The sequence below is a fragment of the Chrysemys picta genome, unplaced genomic scaffold, assembly GCF_011386835.1.
Source record: "Chrysemys picta bellii isolate R12L10 unplaced genomic scaffold, ASM1138683v2 scaf696, whole genome shotgun sequence".
Taxonomy (NCBI): domain Eukaryota; kingdom Metazoa; phylum Chordata; order Testudines; family Emydidae; genus Chrysemys; species Chrysemys picta.
This window is the reverse complement of record NW_027053403.1, coordinates 1-11,494: the sequence shown is the minus strand read 5'-3', so window position 1 is coordinate 11,494 and position 11,494 is coordinate 1. Positions and strand designations below refer to the sequence as shown.

The 11,494-nt window shown below is 44.2% G+C and overlaps 1 long non-coding RNA gene across 1 annotated transcript; it reads right to left on the bottom strand.

Annotated features, from left to right (window-relative positions):
* Nucleotides 1–1,079: 1,079 nt before the first annotated feature.
* Nucleotides 1,080–6,904, bottom strand: LOC135979169 (uncharacterized). Its single transcript, XR_010596496.1, has 3 exons — nucleotides 6,041–6,904; nucleotides 4,646–4,839; nucleotides 1,080–1,795 (listed from the first exon to the last, which is right to left on the bottom strand). It is a non-coding gene; the product is annotated as an uncharacterized LOC135979169 (long non-coding RNA).
* Nucleotides 6,905–11,494: the final 4,590 nt, after the last annotated feature.

Sequence of the window (11,494 nt, the reverse complement as noted above, 5' to 3'; positions counted from 1 at the left end):
ACCCCGTGAGTGACGCACAGCTGAACCCGCCCCGACCAGCGCCGCCGAAATCCCCACACCCCCAGCACCACGCTGCCCGAAGCCCCACCCCCCGAGCAAGCCTCTGGCCCCCCAGCGCCGCACCGCCCGAAGCCCCGCCCTCTCCAAGTGCCGCGCCCCCACTCCCAGCGACGTGCCGTGCCAAGACCCTGCCCCCCCTCCGACCGACGCGCCAAGCCCCCGCCCCTCCGAACGTCATGCTGCCCAAAGCCCCACCCCCGGAGAGCCGCGCAAGCCCCCGCTCCCCCAGCGCTATGCCGCCCGAAGCCCTGCCCCTTCCGAGTGCCGTGCCAAGCCCCTGCCCCCCCCTCCGAGCGCTGTGCTGCCCGAAGCCCCACCCCCCGTGCGCCGCGCAAGCCCCCGCGCCCTCGGCACCGCGCCACCCGAAGCCCCGCCCCCTCCAAGCGCCGCGCCGCCTGAAGCCCCCGCACCTCTACCAGCGACACGCCATGCCAAGACCCTGCTCCCCCTTAGAGCGCCATGCCAAGCCCCCCGAGCGCCCCGCCGCCAAACCAAAATAAATAAATAAATAAAAATCCTAGCGCCGCCTCGCTGTAAGGTGCCGCCCCAAGCACGTGCTTGGTCGCCTGGTGCATGGAGCCGGCCCTGGGTCGAGGATGGAGTGTAATGGGGCTAGGAACCAGGGATTGCGTAAATTAACAAATTAAAGCCTTATGGGAGGTACCGTCACAGCATCGTCGAGCTGTTGAGAGATTTTCAGAAAAGAAACAGTGTAAGCACCCCACTGCTGCTTGTTAATTTACGCAATCCCTGGTTCCTTGCCCCATTATACCCCATCCTCGACCGTCGCTTCTTAATCATTCATTTACCTGAGCGACGTCTTTTCTGTTCAGCTTGTTAGCTGGTGACTCCCCTAAGCTATGATCGCCTTCCACCTCTAGAGGGTTGAACAATGAGAGGCCGTCACACTCATCGGGGTGCCTCACAAGGGTTTCGGGGTCGGATTCCAATGTATCCATCAACAGTTGAGTCAAAGGGTCCTCCTCGGGACTGTCACTGATGTAGCGCTTTCTCCACACAAGTCCAAAGGTGCTCGGGGCTAAAACAAAGTCTGAAGTTCTCACAGCGGTGGGAAAGGAGTCCATGTTTCCGCTCAGCAGCCTTTCCACAATTTCTAAAACACGTGTCCTTGGTAAGAGATGGCCTCCTCTGCCCGGAGCTGGGACATATGGGGTAATGGTGCTGCACTCTGACTGGCAGAGGGTGTTGGGAGGAGTTCTTAGAGGGGTCACACGACCCACATCCGGACAGGTCACCCCGCCCTAGGACTCACCCTGACTGGTCAAATCTCCTCTCAGGGTGGTCCTATCGGGGTAAAACCAATACCGAGGAGGAGTTCGTAGGCGGAGGGTCACATGACACACCTTGCTGCCGGTCATGTGGACGTCTTGACCCCGGAACTAACACCCCCTGGGGCGGGACTTCCTGTGACAGGTGGGTGAGGTTTAAGGGGTCAAGGGGCAGGGTAAAGGGGTCAAGAGGCAGGGTTAGGGTTTTATTGACGGTAGGGCCCGTATACTACTCAGGTTTACAGTATTATACAGTTTTGGCCTTCTTCATTTTGCTCAGGTGATGTTTGTGTGCTCAAGGAACATCTGCCTTTGTGAGTGTTAATATTCTCCCTAGAGGTCTGAGCAACAGTTTTTGTGGGTTGTTCATTTATGCAAAGAGATCTTGAACTAGATTCCATGGGTTCAATAGCTGTTTCTGCTTCGCACTGTTGAGTATCATCTACCTGCAACACAACAAAAAATAGTCTTGTTAAGTACCAGCAGAAAGTGAGAGACGCATTCCAAGTAACCAAATACCATGAATTAGCAGACATCCGCTAAATGCAAGAATCTTCAGTGTTTATATTGATCACTTTGAAAATACAACAGTGCTGTGCAGAATGCTTTACAGCAACTACCTACTCCTCACCACGTTCAAGTTTTACAAATCGCAAGTCACATAATATAACAAGGTATAGGCAAAGCTAAGGAGTAGTACACAGTAATTCCTTGTCTAGTCTATTCTTGCTCAATCACTAATCTGCAGAACTGTATTTTGAGATATGTAATTTAAGTTTAATTACTGATATTTCATAATGAATTTGTAAATGTCCTATAGTTTATTCTGTAAATAGAATAACACTTGAAAAAGTTGTTTTGTCCTGAAGCATTTACACTGGCCTGCAGAGGATATCTTGTCCAGATGTTCTGCTGTTCAACACTAGCTTTGTAAAACTGTTAAAAAATTTCACAATATTTATACCTTTGGAGTTATCTCAAATTCCAGTCCCCACTGCTATTACAATCATCCTTGTCTCCCCTGCACTTCCCACCAAATGCTGACATGATTTTAGCATTAATTAGTTAAAACTTAAGTAGTTATAAATGTGTGCTTCACGACAATTGAAATCCCAAATGCCACAGCTTCTGATAGTGTAGGTAATTGGTCTCAATTCTCATCCCACTTACACTGATGTGGGTCCTGTGTGAGAGATGAGCATCAGGGCTTATCCTTCTAGCGCCGATATTTATCAAAATAAAAGCTGTAAAAATGTTGATGTCAAGTGGAAAAAGGGAAGACAGTCCTTACAGTTCCGTAATTGTAATAGTAGCTTGAGAAATCTACGGCTAAGTCTAAAAATAAATGATTTTTACCACTGAAAGCAGACACTGTGGAAGCATTCCTTTTTAGACCTAAGAGTTGTGGAGATAGTGTGCCACCTCTCTAATTCTTCCGTCACTCTAACAGTGTTTTTCTAGCAATGGGCAAAATCTCCGATTGTGGACATGCAGTTACCAGGGTCTGGTTGAGGTTATCACAATACAAGCATTAAGACAAAGTACAGTACCAAAACTTCTAAAGAATGAGATCAATTTTCATTCCAGTGTCCTCAATAATTAAAAGCAAAGGAAAAAAATCAGATCAAGTTTGCATAAGGACTGAGAAACAACTTCAGGGTCTGGCCCTAAAAAATGAAAACTCTGGGAACAGAATATCTCTTCAAACAATTTGTTGAAGCATGATTGTTTTTGTAGAGATTGTTACTTAAAGAATGATTTTATGTGTTGTTCACAGCAATGCAACAGCAAAAACAAAATTGTTACCAACATATATTACTGGCAAAGCTAGTAGGATCATTTATTATTAAGGTTACCTGTCTCCTCCCATTACAAGACCCTGTTTTCTGCTGCTTATAACTTTACAAACTTTAATTGCTTGGGCTGAAATTTTCCATGCTGTATGTCTGCCTCATGCTCTTTTTCTTCGGGGGTGGGGGACAGAGGCAGAATTTCAGCCAAAATGGTTAAGCTATTCCCAAGAGCAAGGCTAGGGAAATCTACATTTTTCTCATATTAAAATATTCTGGTAACTTTTCTTTGAAAAGCTCCATGTGTTGGAGCAGGGACTTGTCATTTGGCAGGGAGTGGCCTTTGTGTCAGAGAATGTGCTTTTTGCCATCCCCAGGAAAACTTGCCCAAATTTGGCCAAATTAGAAGCCTTTGGAAAAAAATCACAGTTCACAGACGCTCAGCAGAGAGAATTCTTATATTTTTAGCAGCTAAAATCCCTGAAGATTTCATCCTCGCTGCGTATACTTGGATCTCGCACAGCTCTTAGTGCTAACCAAACTGCGCATGAGCTATTCCCCACAGAGTGACTGCACATCTGCCATTTCCCCCACAGCTCCTGGATATGAAAACACAGCACTGAGCCATCCTCACAGAGCAACTGATATGCTCCAACCCAGGCCTACAGGGGTCAACGCCAGAGTTTCCCTGCAACGGTTCTTCCCAGCTGCTTTGGGCCAAGCACCAGAACTGAGACAGGAACCTTTCTTTCCTGTACTCCCAATGACCCCTCCAAGCTGGTGCACATGCACGGTGGTGGAGGAAGATACTGGACTCAAATGCAGATGGGACAAAAGGCAAATGGGGGTGGGAGGGTGGGAGGGCAGACTGGGACAAGGAGTATGCCAAGATTGGGACTGTAACGGGGGTGAGGAGAGGGGGCCAAGGACAGGGAGCCAGTAGGCGAGGCTAGGGCTAGAAGACTATGAGAGAAGGCGGGGGTACGGGGAAAGGAATGTGTAGGAGACACTGAGAGAAGACACAGAGCTAAGAGGAGGAGGAGAAGAGAACTGGGGCTGGCTGAACAGAGAGATTGGGACAAGGAGCCTTCATTCCAGCATATCCGAACTTTTGAGTGCTTTTGTGTGTAATCCATCTATGCACGCACACACGCACCCCCTGCTCTAGGCAGCCAGGTCTTTCAAGAAATAATCAAATATTTGTGATGAGCATTAAAGTGGGAAGATTTACCTCATTTCTATTTACCAAGTTAATGAGCACTTGGCATGAGATCACAGATTTGATCACACCAACAATTTTAAGTTTACCATTATGCCCAGATCTTTGTTATATGCCATGCTTTATTGATTGTATTTACATTGATGACCTTGTCTTCACTATATTCATGGCAAATAGAAAGGAGGTGTGAATAACACGGCATATCTTCAAACTCACTTGGAGAGATAAATACATGATGTGGATTGCCCATGCCCTGCACATTCAGATACATTTTTAAGATCAGTTACCTTTTGTGATTTGCTACCACCAGCTGTCGGTTTACAGATCTCCCCAAGATTATCTGACCTGCCTTTTCGTAAAAGTTGGGAACCTGGTGACAATTTTTGGCTTTGGGCAGCAAGACGGGGACTGGTCCTTAGGTGAAAAGTTGTTCTGCACAAAATGTAAGGGTCGGTTTTCACAATAGGAATAGCAGGAAACCCTAAAAAATAAACAGCTTCTATTAACCAAGGTTGCTTAAATTACTTTATTGTTCTAATCAATCTGATCTTGCTCATTTCAAGATGGTGATGACAACTGGTAATAATTTAAGACAGTAAAATGGCATTTACTCACTGAATAAAATATAATGGGGGAATTATTAGGACTATCTTGCGTTCCTAGAATTTTATAGGTGAACTCAGGCAAGGGTGTGGATCTGTGCAACAGCAGCTTTACTAAAATGGCCAAAAGCGTTTTCCCCAAGAAAATGTTCTCTTTTTCCTTTAAAGGAACACCATTAACTGGAAAATCATTTCCATCTGAAAATGATGTCTCTTCTACTGTTCTAGGTGGAGCTGGCCGGAGGGCGACAATTCTGTTTTGCGACACCTTTCGAGGTTTCAAAATTTGTTTTTATTCTAGATTGGAATGAAAACATAAGCCTTTCAAATGCTTTCACAAAATGAAATTGAATCAAAAACATCAGGTTTTCAATTTGGGGGCCTTCCTCCTTGCAAGAGTCCACTTTGCACCTCAGAAACCTTCCCAGCAAAAACTTTGACTGAATCAATACATCTCCGTGAAACATTTCGGCTTTGACAATGCAGCACATTTCAATGAAAAAACATTCAGTTAAAAATGTTTCAGCAAAAATTTCCCCCCTTCCTCTCAACCAGAAGAAAAAGGTGTTTTATACTGGGAATGGCTGGGCCTAGAATCCCTCTCTTTTTGCCAGAGGTCTTTTGCAAAGTTTTTGGAGGAGTCCCAAAGTCAACAACATGTATCTAGACTGATTTTCAAAACTACAACCTGATATTAGGATTCTGGATTTCAGAATTTTTGGCTGTTTTGCTTTTGTCATCAAATACTACAAAATTGTACAGATGGGAAGACATCGCACAGACCAAAAACCAAAACCACTAGTAATTACATACATCTACAACAAAATATACTAGCCCCCTATAGCCTCAATTGTATACTAGGGCTTTTTTTTAAAGCACATGCGGCTAAACTCAGCTCTGACAAGCAGTTGAGTTAAATGGACTTATGCAACCTATACGAGGGCTGAATCTGGCCGATGATGTCCAAGTTTTTACAATGCTTCCAAGTCACGCATATGACAAGACGATTCTCTAGATAAGCGTGCGCGCACACACTCCCCACCAATGTGGTCTCTTCTCCTCTAAAGAAGTAACAATTACCTTTTTTCACCACCTCTGGGAGTCCGTCTAGCTCATACTCTGGCTCATTCTCATGTAGGGAGATGGCAACCTCATCAGCACCTGACCAAAGGAAAGAGTCATTACCTGTACAAATAACTTTAAGGAGACTCTGGAAAGATGAGTTTAGAATGCAATGATCTCAATCATTCATTTGTTAGTTAAGTACATAAGATGTGTGCTTGTGCAACCACAGTAAACTATACCAAATAAAACAAACCAGACATCATGTAAAGGTTACTTTACAGAAGAGATCTCTGTTGATACCATATTTACTGTCAGGGTGCCAGGTACCCCGATTCTTTGGAATCTGCCCCTGGACACACAATGCATGGGCAACATTAATTCTGGCATTTCCTAACTTTTAAGTGCTTAACATTACCACCTTACCATTATTTTAACAATTTTTGGGTATATAATTGAATATAGCTCATCTCAGAAATATGGATCTCTTTTTATACCGCTAGTGATTCTGCTTATTGGACACTCATGAATATTTGCTAGCCTAACTTACCCTAGCTAATGGCAGACAAGTTGTAGTATATTTTACACACTGTGGTGACCACTTTAAACTGTTGTCCTATTAGCTCTATACTTAGCCCCTGACAACTCTTGAAATGACTGAAGCTTGTGATCAATAAAACCCCAATGTATGTGTCTTAAAAAACATTTGTTAAAGTTAATAAACTCCAGCATTTCCTGGTCCCAGAAAGCTGCAACTAGTAGCAGGCTGATGATAGTTAGAAAATGGAGGAACTGTCTGAAGCATGTTTCTTCAGATGCAAGTAATGGAAATTTCCAGAGGCAGGTATAAATCAGTATGGAGATAACGAGGTTAGTTCAATCAGGGAGGGTGAGGTGCTCTGCTAGCAGTTGAGGTGTGAACACCAAGGGAGGAGAAACTGCTTCTGTAGTTGGATAGCCATTCACAGTCTTTGTTTAATCTGATCTGTTGGTGTCAAATTTGCAAATGAACTGGAGCTCAGCAGTTTCTCTTTGGAGTCTGGTCCTGAAGTGTTTTTGCTGTAAGATGGCTACCTTTACACCCGCTATTGTGTGGCCAGGGAGGTTGAAGTGTTCTCCTACAGGTTTTTGTATATTGCCATTCCTGATATGTGATTTGTGTCCATTTATCCTCTTGCGTAGTGACTGTCCAGTTTGGCCAATGTACATAGCAGAGGGGCACTGCTGGCACATGATGGCATATATAACATTGGTGGACGTGCAGGTGAATGAGCCGGTGATGTTGTAGCTGATCTGGTTAGGTCCTGTGATGGTGTTGCTGGTGTAGATATGTGGGCAGAGTTGGCATCGAGGTTTGTTGCATGGCTTGGTTCCTGAGTTAGAGTTGTTATGGTGCAGTGCGTGGTTGCTGGTGAGAATATGCTTAAGGTTGGCTGGCTGTCTGTGGGCGAGGACTGGCCTGCCTCCCAAGGTCTGTGAAAGTGAGGGATCATTGTCCAGGATGGATTGTAGATCACTGATGATCACTTCAACCTCCCTGGCCACACAATCGCAGCTGTAAAGGTAGCCATCTTACAGCAAAAAAACTTCAGGACCAGACTCCAAAGAGAAACTGCTGAGCTCCAGTTCATTTGCAAATTTGACACCATCAGATCAGGATTAAACAAAGACTGTGAATGGCTATCCAAGTACAGAAGCAGTTTCTCCTCCCTTGGTGTTCACACCTCAACTGCTAGCAGAGCACCTCACCCTCCCTGATTGAACTAACCTCGTTATCTCCATACTGATTTATACCTGCCTCTGGAAATTTCCATTACTTGCATCTGAAGAAGTGAGGTTCTTACCCACGAAAGCTTATGCTCCCAATACTTCTGTTAGTCTTAAAGGTGCCACAGGACCCTCTGTTGCTTTTTACAGATTTAGACTAACACGGCTACCCCTCTGATACTTGTCTGAATCATAACACTTTAAGAGTTGCTCCTCTCTCCCTGTCTACAAGCCAGAAGGACACCAAAAGCTGTTTGGAAGGACATATGTATAAACTCTAAAAGATGTCAATTTCTCCATGGTGGATGCTGAACTATCAGCCATCTATACCCAGAATGTGAATTTTCTTTGTTGTGATGGCCAGCAACGGAAAGAACAGACACACTCCAACATTTTACACTCTCATGTCTCAAACAAAGCATTGTAAGAAGTTATACACACCACTCTAATGTTCTTTAAAAAATAGCCTCCCCTTCATCCTAAGGTCATTTTTGATTTCAAAACATAGGCATTGGAAATCTATATTCATAATATATAAGGAGACTCTGAAATTTGAGGAGACAGATCTTGGGCCAAATTCTCAGCTGGTGTGAATGGCAGAGCTTCAGAAACTATACTGATTTACACCAGCTGAGGATCTGGCGCCTCATCTGAATCAAACGTAATAATGCATGTTTTGAAAACATATTGTATAAATAAATGCATTAAGGTTAGAAACAGGATCATGATTAAGGCTATGTTTTAGTCTCGGGTATTTTTAGTAAAAGTCATGGACAGGTCACGGGCAATAAACAAAAAGTCACGGCCCCATGACCTGTTCATGACTTTTACTAAAAATACTCGTGACTAAATCTTACCTACTGGGAAGGGGGACGCTCCTGAAGACTGCTGAGGAGTGGGGGAGAGAGAACAGGGTGACGCTGTTGCTGGGGGGATGCCCAGGATCCTACTGCCACTAGTCCCAGACTCCTGCTCCAGGGCAGCACCAGGGACCATGCCTAGTGCTGCCGGAGCAACGGCCAGTGCGGCTGGCTCCGGGGCTTCCCCAGCTGATGGGGTGGTCCTGGGATCAGCTGCACCAGCACTGCAAAATTCACAGAGGTCACGGAAACCGTGACTTCCATGAATGATTTGCAGCCTTATAATAACATTCTAGTATAGCATTTCCTTCTTAAACTACCCCATACTTGGCTTTTGCTCCTTTAATGGAGCACCATGTTCAGCAATTTGTTTCTGCAATGTTTTTTTTCCCCCTTCTCTAGCTGCTTACAGGATTTCATCCACGTCTTCGTCTCATTGCAAGCAAATCCATTTTGCTTTTTCAGTTGAATTCTAGACTTCAGATTGTCCAACTATAAAATAAAAAATTGTTTGTAGTTGCTAATAGGAAACTTCATTCTTCTGTATAAGCATTATACTCTCACTAATGGCATCTCACCTGTCATTAAAAGTTCAGTGCAACTAAAAAACCAGACAAAAGTTATAATATGCATTTGTATAGTAGATTCACTTAGTAATATACAATTGAATTATAGTAGCTTCTAATTCCAACAGAGAAACATTAAAGTCATGTTTCTTGGAAAGCTACATGTGTGTAGATTTCCTTGATAGAGAAATAATAATCTAAATAGAATATTCAAAATAACCAAATGACAAAACCCAGCTGAAAAGCATGTGGTCCAGGCAGGTTTGTCCACCCTATGTGCATTGGAATGCCAAAATAAAGGGATGGTGGATATCTGGCAGCCTTATAAAACACACTTCAGGATAATGTAAATATCAAGCACAGTGCTCCATTAGCTGGGCATGGAGTGAGCACTGTAACTCAGTGCCTGCTTGCCACAATACAGGCTCCACACTGTGCTTTTTCATGTGTTTATTTCTGAAGCGAGAGCACCGAACTACAGTCCGGCATTCACCACAAATGGAAGAGAAAAAGACTGCAGGCTAGAAAATGCAGAGGGAATTGATAAGAAGAAATTCACCTAGATGGACAGGTTTAAAAACTAAAAACGCCTATCTAAATTATTAGCAAAAATAGTGCTGTCATAAGAAGAATCACTTAATTAATAATTTAGATGGAAATTCTGCATACATCAGAACTGATATGCTCTCACAAGTTGCGTGTGACATAATGAGGTAATAGAAGCAGTTTAAAGACAATAGGGGCACGTCTACAGTGGGAAGTTTCACAAGGTATTAATTAATGTGTTCATTAACATGATTTTACAACATGCAGTGTAGACACTGCATTGTTATGTTTAATATCACATCAGTCAGTTATGGTTAATCTTAGGGGCAGAGTGAAAAGACATGTTTAAACACGGTCTAATTTTGAAGTACAGACCCTGGCAAGTAAGGTATTGTTTCCTTTGCACCATAAGTGGAGGCATGGCGATGTCTCTCTCTGGTAGCACTACTGCTGCACTTAGGTTCCCCAAACTTTCAAATTTTCCTTACATTTTAGTTTAACATCTAGTTTTAACCGGAAATGATGATCTCAAAGGAGGAAAGCATGAGAAACTAGATAGTTTATTATTATTGAGGTTTTTTTCAAGACACTGGCTTCCAGTGCTGAGAGAGTCATGTGGGTTTGGGATTTCTTTTTTGTGTGGTTGTGTACATGGGGTACTTCCCCCAATTGTTTACATAAGTGAGGTAGCACGCTAATCACCCTGCTCTGGGCATCTCTCAACTAAGTAGGGGTACTGAGACAAATGCTGATTGTTGGAATAGCTTGCTAGATGGCCCCAGGCGCCTGAAAGGGTGTCTGTCTACACCCTTCCGAAGAGAATTAGTATCACTTGGGGGTTTTTACTCAGTAAAGCAGGAGCCATTTTGAACATGGGAAGGGATTTCTCCTTGATGCCTCTGTAATCCCCTGATGGTGCAGCTACATAAGGAATGGAATTCTTATGTGCCTCTGTTCTGGACACACACTGTCTAAAGTGCTCTTTAATCCTTCAATGCTGAGCAAGCCTATGGAGAGGGGGAGGAGACTCCAAACTCCTTTCCCTGGTAAAGCCTGCGTCCTTGACCTGATAAACAGACAGGGACAATTCCCACTCCATTGTGACCTCAAATTTGGGCCCCCTTCCCTGGTTGAAAGAGGATCCCAGGTTGAAAAGCAGAGATGAACAATTTACATTACCCTGCCACCTGAGACAGGGCTTCACAGAAGTAACACATGTCTCTGCACACCCAGATATACTCCAGGGTGGGAGGGGGCAGTGAGTCTGATACAGAGCACTCCAGGAGACCCGCATATAGGAGAAAACCCCAGCAAACACATCCTAAGGATGGGAAGGCAAGAGAAAAGATTTAAAGCCTGATGTTTATACTTCCTGCTCATTAATTATACATATTACTTCCTTACAAAGGGGACAATTCCATTTGTCTTTTTGGGACCCAGAGCATATGGAGTTTCCAAGTGTTATTCCTGAGCAGACTATGTGGAGTTCTCATCTCCTTGAGAATCCTCATGCTCCTTCTCACAATGGAGTCAGGACTTCAAATGGGTGTGTTTATGTGCGCATGCAGGGCACTAGTGCGCTGGCCCAACAAAGCCCCATCCCCTCACACAGCAAGGGTTGGTGGCTTGTAGCAGCGAGACGTAGGTTACCCTCTATGACCCCTAAAAAGCTGCCCACTGAACTACTTGGACTTAGCTTGATTTTGCTGGGCTTTTCTACCACAGCACTAGTG